The sequence below is a fragment of the Momordica charantia genome (genome assembly GCF_013281855.1).
Source record: "Momordica charantia cultivar OHB3-1 chromosome 7 unlocalized genomic scaffold, Mcharantia_2.0 BLBB01000007.1, whole genome shotgun sequence".
NCBI classification, from domain to species: Eukaryota; Viridiplantae; Streptophyta; class Magnoliopsida; order Cucurbitales; family Cucurbitaceae; genus Momordica; species Momordica charantia.
In genome coordinates, this window is record NW_028275165.1 from 14,930,940 (window position 1) to 14,945,365 (window position 14,426).

The following is a 14,426-nucleotide window of genomic DNA, read 5'->3' on the forward strand; positions in this document are numbered from 1 at the left end:
AACTTAAAAGTAATTTAAAACACATTAATGGAACTTGAGTTGACTATAAATGAAACTAGAGTGCATTTAATACAACTCCAATTTGTTGTCAACTTCGACATAGGATTCTCCAACATTTTCCTTTAAATCCTTGAGCACTAAGATACTTTGGTTCATATCAATCCTAATCTCATATACGGAAAAGGGGGCCAGGTGTAGCGCGTTCTTTTTTGGGACTGATGTGTAGGCCATTACAGACGCATCATTAAACTCTTTGCGAAGCACGGAACCCCAAGCTTTTCCTCTACAGGGGCCTTGTGCAGTAAACTCCATACGGGCAGTCGTCCGTCGTCTGAGTTCGATGCGCCTGAACCCCGAACCATCTTGACCTCGGCTAAGTCCGGGAAGCCGCTTATCGTCCACCAGGAATTTCTTTAGAAAGCTTGATAGGGTCTTTTGATAGGCCCACACCACTGTGGGATTCCGATACATAGTATCTAAACTCCAGATTTCATCCCTTAAGGCATCTTGAGTTTGAGGGGGGGTGTCCTTATAACGAATAGGCTAGCTCGGGATCTCAATTGCCTATCCTGTGCTCGAGAAGGTCCTCCAGTTCCTCGGCAGCACCTCGAATAGGCAACTAGGGAGAAGTGTCATCTTCAGCCAACTATTTTCGATTTCGAGCAACCCCCAACCTTCGAGAAGGCCACTCCTCTCTCTTCCGACTTGTTGTGACCTGACCTTTTTTTTTTTAAAACAGCTCCTTCGTCTCCTAATAACATTCTATCACCTTAATCCATTCTTTTCTTTCTTGCCCTCTTTTCTTTTCTGAATCAATCCTCATCCAGTCGGAGTAAAGGATTGTCAACAAGGACGTTCTAGTCATACCTTAGGAGCACCCCCGGCAAACATCGAGATGCATGGAAGGAGATCTCGATTTTGCTCAAAGAAAATTGTCCACGCATTGGAAACCTGGAAGTATACAGTGTGAAACTAAGAAAGAGAGATGTGCCTAAAGCGGCCATCAGTTTTTTACATGGTTCGTGTCTGGAATGGGGCCGTACTCGCCCTCTTTCACACTCTTCATGTAGTTGCTACAGGAACTCGAACATAAGCTAGACACAAGCCCACTCATTGACAACGGTGTCCTCGACCAAGCCGAAAGACAGATCTCATCACAGCACTTGCTTTCCCTTTTCTATCGAGTCTTAGAAGTAGGGCGAGCAAAAAAGAGGGAATTCTCTAATCCAATAGTGTGAAGAAAAAGAAAGAAAAGCGTTTCCGGCCGAAAGGGTTCATCCATCCCGGTTACAACATTCCTTTCTATTGCGCCTAAAATCTTGAGCCAAATCCGGTAAATTTTGCCAACGAAGTTCTTGTCTAGCTCAAGGCTGAAGACCGTTCGAGAAGAAAGCCTTCATTCCTTCCATCACCGCAGGGTGACTTGACTGAATAAATGCGGTGCTCACCTGACCCCATCCAACGACTTTAGATAAGCCAATGGAATACCTTGAACGAGCGTGAGCGTACGAACCTCCGGTGGGTGCCGATGTGCCTTCCAGAACCAAGGTCCTTTCTTGTCTTGCCCAAAAACTTTCTGGATTCTCTGTAGCTCAGTCTATCTTTCTACCCAGAATGAATGCCCCTATTCTAACTAATTCAACCTGGTGGGGCATGACATTCAATCCTATCTCAATATATGCTCCTCTAAAGTATAGAATACCTAGAATCTCACCGAAATATTCATTTTTATGAACAATGAATCAAAATTCACCCGTCCTGGCACTCTATTTTTAGCGACCTTTTCTCAGACAACAAAAAATCAGACAATGACAAAGCGACCTATGATAGATTGATCAACGTCCGAAGAACGCTCAACCGAAGGAATGAGTCACAAGGGTATTGGTTTGACATGGTTTTACGTGTTACTGGTTCCCATAAGAGTTAAGTCAGCTTCTTCTAATGCACCTCAAGCACCTTCGGTTTAGGTCTTTAATGATTGTGACCAATCTGCTGAAGACCCCCTACGGATCATGCACTGGATCCATTCGACACGAAATCCAATGAACCGATGGTTAACCCTCTTTTTTAGTGATTGGGAAACATGGCCTAATTTCTCTTCTTTCTTTTTGATTTTGGGTTTCTTTCTTTTTTCAGGGGCCCAGAACGCTAAAAGGTGGGGGGAGAAGCAAGCTGAACCTCTGATCGACTTGGAAACATCAAAAAATTCTCGGCGTCGAGAGAGATTTTAGATTCCGTAAGTAATTCAGCGTGAAAGTCTAGACTAGAGCCGACGACTCGTGAAGAGATAAACCACCAGAAGTAGGCAAGAAAAAGTCCTTGGCGGAAACCTTCCAATCAGAAGAAACTTCCTCTTTGGCTTTGAAGCTATAGAAACAAAAAGGAAGGGGCCTTTTCTTGCTCGGTAACGCTTTAGTTCGGAAGGATATCATCTCAAAATTCTCCATGATAGTTTATGTCTCTAGCATGAACACTTGATGAAATGGGGTTTCCAAGGCCAGTTCTTCAAGTTTTTTAGTTCATTGCATTAATGAATTTGATCCATACATCTCAATCAGAAAAGAATCAATTGAAAAAGAAAGAATTGGAATTGATCGATATATTTCTCTCGGGGCAAGCAGATCATTTATGATGAAGAGGATGAGCTTCAAGAGAATAATTCAAAGTTTTTGCCCTCTTCCACACATTACCGGTGGATGCTAGCGTCGCGCCATTCCACCCATCATTTTTTTACATGGTTAGTGGGAGAGCTTGCTTCGTGGCGGAGCATTTAGCAATGCCAGTAGCCTGGTGAGGGGTTTGTGATGATTTTCAAATCTTTCTACTAGGTAATCTCCACACCAGAATAAATGAAGTTTTCCGAAAAAACCTGCTAGTGACCAGCGTAGTGACCAACACTACCTTTTTCTGATCATCATGGCTTTTTTTTCCCTTTGCCCTTCTTTTATGGGAAATCGAAATTGGCTAGAACTTCTTCATGAATAGTTCCTTGATCATGTCTCGTTCTTTTTTTAGCCTATAGAAGCTCGTGATCTTTCTTACTTTCTTTCAAGACTGAAGGAGCATGGTGATCCTAAGAAGTATGACATTAAGGAACTAGGTGACCCAACAATGTTTTTGTCAATGTTTTTGTCAGATGGTGGAAACACAAGATCCCAAGTCTCATTCTTTTGAAGAACATGCTGAATACAAGCATTGCGAAACGATTCGAAGAAAGAGGGGTCTACGGAATGGAAGAAACAAGAACACAAGGACGGGCCAATGCCACAAAGGTACAGGAAAGGAAAATAACTTGACTTCGTTGACCTGGATTTCAACAAATGAAGCAGAAAAAGAGGAATCAGATACCGACAATGCCGGTTGGAACTTAAAGATCGACTCTATTTTCACTTCATTGGAAATAATGATTAATAGCTTCTTTAACTTTTTTTAGAGTCTCACGATTGATTGGGAAAAGGAGCGAAACCGAGAAAGATGGATTGTTATCCATCGAAAATCGATAGGAATTCCCCCCTCGCTCAGTGTGTTGGCTTGGCTCCTGTTTTTGCTGTCCGGATCAGCCCTATGCGATCGAGAAGGGGCTCGAAAGCAACAAGCAAGGGATGTTGCAACTTGCGCGAAAGCCGAATGAATTGCATTAGTGCGATTTGGCTAGCTGAATCGCCCAACGAACGGGCTTATAAATGGCTTTGGCACAAATAACCTCTCGAATGGGAGAAAGAAAGAAAACTATTGGACACACCCCTCATTCCACTCGTTCAGCCCTCTATACCATTGGCTTTGAGGAGGACTAGTAGATTCGATGACAGTGCGCTAGGGAAAAAGCTAAGCTGTACAAGAATACCCCATCGAAAGATAGGTCGAGTCTGATACATCAACAGTCTACTCAATATCTGAATCTTCGTGGAAGATGAAAAAACGGTTCACCAGCCCGGCAACTCATCAAGCAATTTCAAGTAGATCGTCGCTGGGATCATCTCCAATCTGGGCCTCGCTTCTATTTCCTCCCTCACCGGCGGCTATTCAAATGGATTCAGTTCCTACCCGCCCGCAACCCTTCTTGGGAATGGAATCCTATCTACTAGGTACTTTTAGACCACGAAAATTGCCGGTTGGGTTGGTCCAACCAAGAAAGGCATAGGAGCGACCCGTCAAGAAAGAGTGATGCATGCAGGCATAGTGAGACAAATGTCACGCCCAAAGCACCAAGACTGCTTATTCAAATCCAAATACGACTCCAGAATGATAGAAGCCTTTAAGTGCAAAGTATCCGCGGAATCCATCGAATGTACCTGTGGCAAGTCGTTACAGCTATAAACACTTTCTTGTTCCTATTAACAAAACATCCCTTTTTTGTTCGCTCTTCCGAAATCGGTACAGAAATGGAGAGCCTTTCTTTCCTTGCCTGGTATGCTTTCCCGCTTATCGCGCAACTAACCAACTAGCCAAAGAGAGAAGGAGAGGGATCATGCTCTAATCTGTCTGTCCGAACGTCATGACGACGAATTAGTCTTCAGTATTCTACCTAAATAGTAGACACAAGTAATAAATAAGAGAATACTAAAGATTCGAGCCGTAGAATTTCTCAATTCTGACACAAGTCAATTTTTAGTCGAGGGCGAAGAATCAGTTTGCTGACACATTGGCCACACTAGCTTCCACCGCCTAACCAGCCCATCTTTCTTCGGAGAAGCAACCCGCTTGCTCGGGGATCTTATCGAAAAACAAATGAACATAGAAAAAAAGAGGGAAATCGCTCTATATCAAGATGGATATAGTCGGCAAAATATTTTGTCGAATGAAACAATGGGGTGTAACGCCCCGCGTTACTCAGGTCCGGCCATACGTTACTCAGGTCAGGTTACCCTCGAGTCCCGGGGGTTTCTTCTCAGAGATAATTTTAAATTTATCTAATTGCTCTGTGTCAGTTCTTTTGAACTACTGTAGTAATTGTTGTGAGTTATTGGTTTTATGTATGTATTTAATGGTTGTTGACTGTGAGTGTGTTGCCGTGGCACTTGCTTGGGTCGTTGGGCCGATTGCTTAATTCTATTAGGAGAACTAATTAAGTATAGAGAGGTGAGGTCTGCATTCGTAATCTTTTGGAGTCCATGGGTCTTGTTTTCTTTCATTCAATTTTAGTTAAATGGGCTTTATTAGAAGCCCAAAACTTATCCAAGAAGGGGCCTTGCGTGGATTTGTCAAATGCCCAAAACCTTAGCCATTTAGAAATTAAAACAAAGAGTTATAAAGAGAAAAGAAGAAAAAAAAAACCCTAGCCTTTCTTTTTCCCATCTTCACGTTTAGCCTCTCCCTCGTCTAAGGCTGCCTCACGACTTCGCCGGCGAGCCTTCCTCTGACGACCACAGCTGCCGACGACACGATGACCCAGTCCACGACGGCAGGTGCGGCGACGGCTCCATTTCACGGCAACGGGCGCGGCGGTGTTCGAGAACAACGGGCGACGTGCGGCGTTGGCGCGACGGTGTGTTCGGACAGCGGGGTGTGCAGCGGCGGCGTCCGTTCGTGATAGCGGCGGGCGGCGACTCCGTTCGTGCAAGCGACGTGCGGCGGTGTGTTCGAGAACAGTAGGCGACGTGTGGCGTTTGGCGCGGCAGCGTGTTCGGACAGTGGGGTGTGCAGCGGCGTCGTCCGTTCGTGGCAGCAGCGGGCGGCGACTCCGTTCGTGCTAGCAGCGTGCGACGGTGACAGCGGAGAATTTCAAACAACGGAGTTTTATAGTGTTTTGGCGACTACCCACACCTGATAACAGCCCAATCTGTGCTACTAACCGCACCTGAACGAAATCGTTTCTAGCGGTAACGAAGCATTTATAGCACCTTAAAACTAGTTCGATGGCTGAAACTTCTATTTAATTGTTTTTTTTCTTTTTTCCTTGGTGTTTAGGTGTTGAATCGACGCGTGCTTTGGAAGCGTAGCAGTGTGTAAGTAGTACCGGGGGGGAGGGGCCGACGTGTGTGTGTGAATGTGTGATAAATTCCTTGGGTAAGTCTTTGTGTTAATGTTCACATTAATCTAGATTTGAATGATTGTTACTATTGATTCTGACTGTCTTTTGTTCGTTGAGATAATTCTGGAAGAATGGTTTCTATTATAATTGTTGACGTTAGATTTGGTTATGACTGAATATTGTCGTTGTTGCTGAACTTGTAGTTGTGCTGGCTAGAATGTTGTGAAGCATCTGTGGAAGTCTATGTTTCTGAGTATGATTGTTGTGTCGGTATTTCTGTGTATGTTGGACAGTTTCATGAGGTCGTCCCTTGTTGAGTGATTTGTACAGGTTGCTTGGTTTCGTTTAGAATAAACCACGTAATTAAGGCGTGCGTTATAATTGTTTGTTGTTGTTGATGGACTTGTTGCATCTGTCGTATGGTAAAACGTTGGTATGATAAGCTAGACGTATGAGTAGGATCCCTGACATTTTGAGAAGTCTGGTTGTGGTTACTAAGGCCTAGTCGTAGGAATATTGGGTCTACCTTAATGAGTAGGTTGCTGTGACAGGCAGGATGGGTCATTGTGAATTGGAACACTTGTTGGAAGTGAGAGGTGGGTTTGTCGGTGTTGTATGGTTCGGGTAGGATGTGGAATGAGGGTTAATTCCCGTGAGTAAAGAGTCAGGGACTGATACGTCTCTATGGGTGTCGAGGCTCCGGGTACAAAAGGTCGGGGGTCGATACACCATTTTTGGTTGAGATGAGTGTCGAGGCTTCGGGTACAAAGGGTCGGAGGTAGGCACGATGAATCTAATTGAGACTAGCCTTGATTTTATACGGGGTGGGGGCCAAGAACCAATACATTGATTAGATGTCGGTACCTTGGGAATAAATGTCAAGGACCGGTGTGTAACCCCAGACCTTGGGAATAAATAGCAAGGTTGAACGCCAAGCTTCTATGGAGGGTTATCGGTACCTTGGGGATAAATGTCAAGGACCGATGCGCCTCGAAGGACTAGCCTTGGAGTACTAACTCAGGGTTTTGGTACGAGTTGTATGTTGAAAGGGTTAGGAGCTAGCGGGTTGTGCAAATCAAAGCCACGATAGTTCCAAAGTTGGTTGGAGTATTGAGAGGTCACTTTACTGTTACTAATTGTTGATGCTTATTACTTAGATTGATGTGTATGATGCCAATGTGATTGTGAGCATGCTGTTTGGTGTCTGTTTGGTAAGGGCTACTTACGGAATATATTTGAAATGTCGAGAGGTCACTTTACTGTTATTAGTTCTTGATGCTTATTACTTAGATTGTTATGTATGATGCCAATGTGATTGTGAGCATGCTGTTTGGTGTCTGTTTGGTAAGGGCTACTTACGGAGTATATTATATACTCACGCCCCCCCTCTATGTTGTTGGTTTTCAGGTGAGAATAGGACCCTCGGCCGTGGTGATGACGTGGAGAAGGCTTGACCGAGGAGGGACCACTAGTTATGTTTTGTTTAGGATAGTTGGACTGAGATTCCTTTGCCTTCGCATTTAGAAACTTAGTGTCAGCGTTGTCAGAGTTGTTGGCTCACGGAGCGTTTCTTTCTTTTGTTTTATGTTCTTGTTCTTTTCTTTTTATTTCATACTTGTTCTTCACCGAGTTGTTAGCCGCCCAGATTCATTATTATTGTTTAAAACCAGGTTGAGTTGTGGATTTGTGAAAGCGAATAATTGTAACTTTCCTTAATTGGTTTTAGCCACTGAGGCAAATTGCGTGTTTTTTTTTTGGAACCGGTCCTTTTCTTAGTTGAGTTGCTAGCCATTGAGGCCAATCTAAGTTTCCAGGTGTCCTTTTGTTATGACTGAAGCCTCACAGGCTTTTCCTCCGTCTCATGTTCCATTAATGAAAAGAAAAAAAAAAGTGTTTAGTTATGGCGGCAAATACCCCATACCTTGTAGTGATTTTGGGGGCGTTACATGGGGTTTATGTTCTACCCATATGATTCCCCTTTCTTTGGTTGGTTGGTCTTCCTATTGCCGATTTAGGGTGCTCTGGCTAATATGATTATGTTTCTTCCTCACGATATCTTTTTTTTCCTCATTCTGATTTTTGTTTTCGTGCAATAGAGAACCTGAGATCCGATGCGAACAATTAGTCAAAAGCGTGCAGGCCTGCCTCTTTTTTTAGTAGGTGATTCACTACCGAAGCGAAGAAAAGGTTGGATCAAGAAAATGGGGTACTACAAGCCCTCTGTCCCACGCATCTAACCTGCTCGGGTGGTTCACCCCCTTGCCTCGCCTTTTCTAGCCTCTCCTTCTTGCTTGCTCACCTAGCTCTTGTCTTAAATATGGATGGAATATAATAAATGAAATAGAGCCACAGATGAGCAAGCATCTGAAATATGTCGGAGTTCTAAATGACATAGCGTTCCTGATAGATGGACTTAGCTTGCTCGTGTAACAACTCTCTTCAAATAGGCTTGCTACTAACCGTCCAAAACAAGGCCGTATAGAGTTTAGCCACGTGGTAAGGCATCGGTTTTTGGTACCAGCATGCAAAGGGGAAGTAAGAAGAGCCCCTTTAACATCTCTTTCTTCATCTGCAAAGAATTCTCCATATGAAAACACAGAGACAAAAGGCTGATCTTTGAATAGGAACTGATAAATAGTTGCTCGTTCATAAATACATGTTCATTCACTGATTGTTCTCTTACTTGCTCTAGTGGCTGGCAAACGCCAACCGAGAGGGGAGGACGAATGGTTCAAGAATCGACTGGTTCCGAGCGACCACTACATAAATAAGCCACTTATGGCACAGGCACGTAACCTAACCTGTAAGAGTCTGTTCAAAGGGGGAGCCCTCTGAGTGCCAGCACGTAGCAGTTCTGGTAGTAAGAGAAAATAGGGAGCCCTATACCATTCATCCTACTGGTTCGGGATGATTGCACGTTACATCATAATAGCACGACAAAATGAAGGCGGAAACTCGGTTGGGCCCTGTATAAATTTCTGACCGTGTAGAATCTCCCAACGGTGGCAGCTGCGGAATCAGCTATTGAATCCAATTTGCATTTCATCCGGGAAAAGCCATCTTTTTCTCTACTTTTTCTCTTCTTTTGATAGGGCTTTGTCATTTGGAAAAAGGCAATGTAACAAGGGGCCAAGCGTACCTCCCGTTCATGGAACCTACTTTCAAATTGAGGGAAAAAATCATTCTCGAAGAAGCGTGACTTTCTCAAGGCAATCAGAATAGAATGTGGCCGGGCATCCCCTCTTAGTTTTGAGTAGGTGGAACCATTCTGTTTTAGTTCTTCTCCACATTCTTACCAGGTGATCCAATAATTTTCCTATGATTTTTTCAACTTATATTTCCATCTTTCTAAAGCAACAAGCGAGAAAGTTGTCCATTTTTCAAAAACAAAAAAGGAAAGAGGGGTCGTACTAAGGCAAAAGTGTCTCTTCACCGGTGACCACTGGAATGTCTAATATTTTTTCACCCGGAGAACTAATTGGATTGTTGCAAGCGGAATGAACGGGGTGCTTTGGAAGAAGCGATCTGTTACGGACCAAAAGGCTAACCTAATCGAAGGAAATTACCTAAGGTCTTGAAAGGGCTATAAAGAATCTCAGATACGCACTTCATAGTTGCCGGACCATAGATACTAATTTCAGGGGCATCTCTTTCTTAGGGAGGGCCAGGGATCCCTAATTAGTCGAATGAACCTATCCCTCTGGCCTATCATTGTTGGAGTGGAAGATAGCAGAAGACGAGTTTTCTGGATGTTGGCAAACGGGCATGAGAAGGAGCATCGTTCGTTGAGCTCAAGCTCTTGCTTCTTGGTCACCACAGAAGCAGAACCAAAGCGAGCAGGGCCGGCCGAATTAGTAGTAGGAAGGGTGACCCCACGGAAATTTTTCCGTCCTTATGACATGCTTCTTCTTTCCCCCGCTCGGCTAAGTCTTGAACCTTCACGCTGACCGTCTTGACCTGGTATCTAGAGAAGAAAGAAGAAAAGAAAGGCTGTGGAATCTGAGATTGAGGAAGAATACCAGCTTCAATGGAACCGTATGGCGGCTGGAAAGAAAGCCGTTCCATGCCTTATTTCATTGATACATCCCTTGCTTGTTAATGTATCCTATTGGCTTTTATTTTGGTTTTAAATAGGTTTAAAACGACGAAATAAAAGGTAAATATAAAATATTGCCTATAAGGGAACCCTGTCTAAGGAAAGTTCTGTCTAGGTTGAGGTACTTAAGTTGATCGTAAGGGAACACCTCTACCTGGGAACCAACCTGGGGGTTGAATTAGTCAATATTTTATAACATGCAATAATGTGGTTAGTTCGTTAAAGTGTTTAATGAACTATAGCATGAAGTGTTAAACATATCCAATATAAAAGTTATATTGGGAAAACTAGTAAGCTTAGATGATTTCATTTAGCCGGATTTTACCTAAGTAATAACCCTAAGTTGTAAAATACTAAGTGGGAGGATTATATGTATATATAAAATATACCAAGTATATGAGACATATGTGGTATATATATATATATATATATACACATTATTTCCCTCACGTTCTCCGTATAAGTTCACACCGTGAATTCCATGCTCAGCCTCGTGTCGTCCTGGGCACGGCCTCCCTACGGAAGGTGTTTGCATGGTTCAATACCAAGGTGAATGGAGAAATTATTTATTGTAAGTGGGAGAAAGATGTGTAACAACACATCCTACAGTCTCCTCCATTGATTTGCAACATGTGGTTTCATACACGGCCTGCGTGTCGTCCTGGAGCGACCACCTCTACGGAGGGTTTGTTGTATGGAATCAAAATCAGGGCGAACTCCAGAAAAGGATAAGGTCTCTTAGGTTTTGCACCAATATTTGTCATTCCCTACGACAGACTTATTCGAGCAGACCTCTGGGTCTGAAAAGGGCAGGTCACACTTACGATAAGTTATTAAGTTTGTTGGTAACTCCTTGACCAAACAAACAGTGACTAACTGTTATAGGAATAAGAGTTATTCTGGTGTAATATTTAGTTGAGAATGTCTCAATTCAGTGTAGTAGCTTACTGCTCCACGGTAGCTGTTGCTCTAAATCATTGAAGCATCGTCGCAAAAATAATCTTGATTGATAGAGTGCATTATTACTTTACTAAAATTGATTGGGTTTTAATGGGTAGTGCAAGTGTCTTATGTAGATTTGTTTATATTTAAGCATGTCTAAATCTATTGCCCTTTTTGCCGCTGAAAAACTCAACAGTGAAAATCACACACAATGGAAAACAAACCTTAACACGATACTCGTGGTAGATGATCTGAGGTTCGTCTTAACTGAGGAGTGTCCTCAGGCTCCAACACCTAATGCAGCCCGAGCGGGTCGGGATGCCTATGACAGATGGATCCAGGCCAATGACAAGGCCAATGTCTACATCTTGGCAAGCATATCTGATGTGCTGGCCAAGAAACATGACAGCATGGTCACCGCAAGGGAGATCATGGACTCGTTGCGGGACATGTTTGGACAGCCGTCCATTCAAGCCCGACATGATGCCCTCAAGTTCATTTATAATTCTCGTTTGAAAGAGAGAACATTAGTGCGAGAACATGTTCTAAATCTGATTGTCCACTTCAATGTGGCTGAAGTGAACGGCGCTATCATAGACGAGGGGAGCGAGATCAGCTTTATCTTATAATCTCTTACGAAGAGTTTTCTACAGTTTCACAGCAATGCTGTGATGAACAAGATAGAGTACAACCTTACCACGCTCTTAAATGAGCTACAGATTTTTGAGTCTCTTATGAAAAATAAGGGACAAGAAGGGGAGACAAACGTTGTCACCTCAACACGGTTCCATCGAGGTTCGACCTCAGGAACCAAATATGTACTATCTTTTCTGAAAGTAAGATTTTCAAGAAGAAGAGGAACAATGGTAAGGGGGTGAAAGCTGACCCTACTACTATTGTGGCTGCCAAGAAGGGCAAGGCCAAAGTTGCAGACAAAGGAAAATGTTTTCGCTGCAACTTGGATGGGCACTGGAAAAGAAACTGCGCGAAATACTTGGCCGAAAAGAAGAAATTCAAATAAGGTAAATATGATTTACTTGTTCTTGAAACTTGCTTAGTGGAGAATGATGATTCTGCCTGGATACTGGATTCTGGGGCCACTAACCATGCTTGTTCTTCGTTTAAGGGAATTAGTTCCTGGAGGCAGTTTTATGCTCGGAAGATGACTCTCAAATGCAGTGGGAGACCTAAAGTTGTTTTTAGACAAGAATACGTATATATTATTAGATTATGTGTATGTAGTTCATAAAATAAAGAGGAACTTAATTTCAATTGCTTGTCTACTGGAACAATGTTATGCTATTTCTTTTTCATTAAATGAAGTGTTCATTTCAAGAAATGTTGTTAACATTTGTTCTGCAAAACTTGAAAACAACTTATATGTGTTAAGACCAACCATAACTACAGCAATTTTAAATACAGAGTTGTTTAAAAATGCTAAAACTCAACACAAAAGGCAAAGAACTTATCCAAAAGAAGATACCTATTTTTGGCACTTAAGATTATGTCACATAAATCTCAATAGGATTGGGAGATTGGTTAAGAGTGGACTTCTAAGCGAGTTAGAAGATAACTCCTTACCTCCATGTGAATCTTGTCTTGAAGGCAAGATGACTAAAAGACCTTTTATTGGAAAAGGTTACAGAGCCAAAGAACCCTTGGATCTGGTATATTCAGATCTTTGTGGACCAATGAATGTTAAAGCCATGGGAGGGTATCAGTATTTCATCTCTTTCATAGATGATTATTCAAGGTATGGATATCTCTACCTAATGCAAATACTCCAAAGAAGACTTCCTTTGCCGCTGCCACCGGAATAGATACTCCTCCGAGAATCGATACTCTAAAGAAGACTTCATCCGCCGCCCCAGAAATCATGAGCAGTCCAGAAAATCCAGGCGACTTTTCTAACTCTACTACGGTATTTTCGTTACTCGCCGCTGATGCTGTGGTACCCGCCGCCATTCAAGGAGTCGACACAGTAATCACCGATGAAGAAACCTTGGGAGACAAGATTTCCCCCGTACCTTCGTTACACATATCAGGCGCTCACACCGGAATTGAAGGTTCTACGAACCCTCATTTATTGGACGTGCAGCGGCATTTTGCAGCGAGGATGATAATGGAGGAAAATAAGAAGCTGCGTGAGAATGTTGAAAGTTTGGAGCTCAGTATAGTAAGCATCGATGTAGATTTTGAAGATTGGAAGAAGAAGTATGAATACTGAGCATCGAGTTACAAAACTACAACAATATGGAAACCCTTCTAAATCGTGCTGAAGATAGGAACAACTCATTAGAATCTGAGATAGTTAGGCTCAGAGGGCTGATTGCTGCAACCACCAGCTTTGAGCATGCGACCACCGGGAATGAGCAGAGGGTTTTTGGCTTAGTTTTTATTTGACATAAAAAAAAACTATGATCAGAGAACGCCTCAATTTTAAGTTTCGCCATAAATGTTTTCACAAAAATAGATACTCCTCTGCCGTCGCCGCACCGGAATAGATACTCCTCCAAGAATCGATAATCCAAAGAAGACTTCTTCCGCCGCCGTCGCCAGAATAGATACTCCTCCAAGAATCGATACTCCAAAGAAGACTTCATCTGTCTCCGCTGTCGTCGGAATAGATACTCCTCCAAGAATCGATACTCCAAAGAAGACTTCCTCTGCCGCCGCCGCCGGAATAGATACTCCTCCGAGAATCGATACTCTAAAGAAGACTTCCTCCGCTGCCGCCGGAATCATGAGCAGTCCAGAAAATCCAGGCGACTTTTCTAACTCTACTTCGGTATTTTCGTTACCCGCAGGTGATGCTGTGGTACCCGCCGCCATTCAAGGAGCCGACACAGTAATCACCGATGAAGAAATCTTGGGAGACAAGATTTCCCCCGTACCTTCGTTACCCGCCGCCATACGCGCTCACACCGGAATTGAAGGCTCTACGAACCCTCATTGGACGTGCAGTGGCATTTTGCAGCGAGGATGATAATGGAGGAAAATAAGAAGCTGAGTGAGAATGTTGAAAGTTTGGAGCTCGGTATATTAAGCATCGACGTAGATCTTGAAGATTGGAAGAAGAAGTATGAAATACTGAGCGCTGAGTTACAAAACTACAACAATATGGAAACCCTTGTAAATCGTGCTGAAGATAGGAACAACTCATTAGAATCTGAGATAGTTAAGCTTAGAGGGCTGATTGCTGCAACCACCAACTTTCAGCATGCGACCACCGGGGATAAGCAGAGGGTTTTTCGCTTAGTTTTTGTTTGACATAAAATAAAATAAAAAAACTATGATCAGAGAACGCCTCAATTTTAAGTTTCGCCCTAAATATTTTCACAAAAATAGATACTCCTCTGCTGTTATCATGCCGGAACAGATACTCCTCCAAGAATCGATACTCCAAAGAAGACTTCC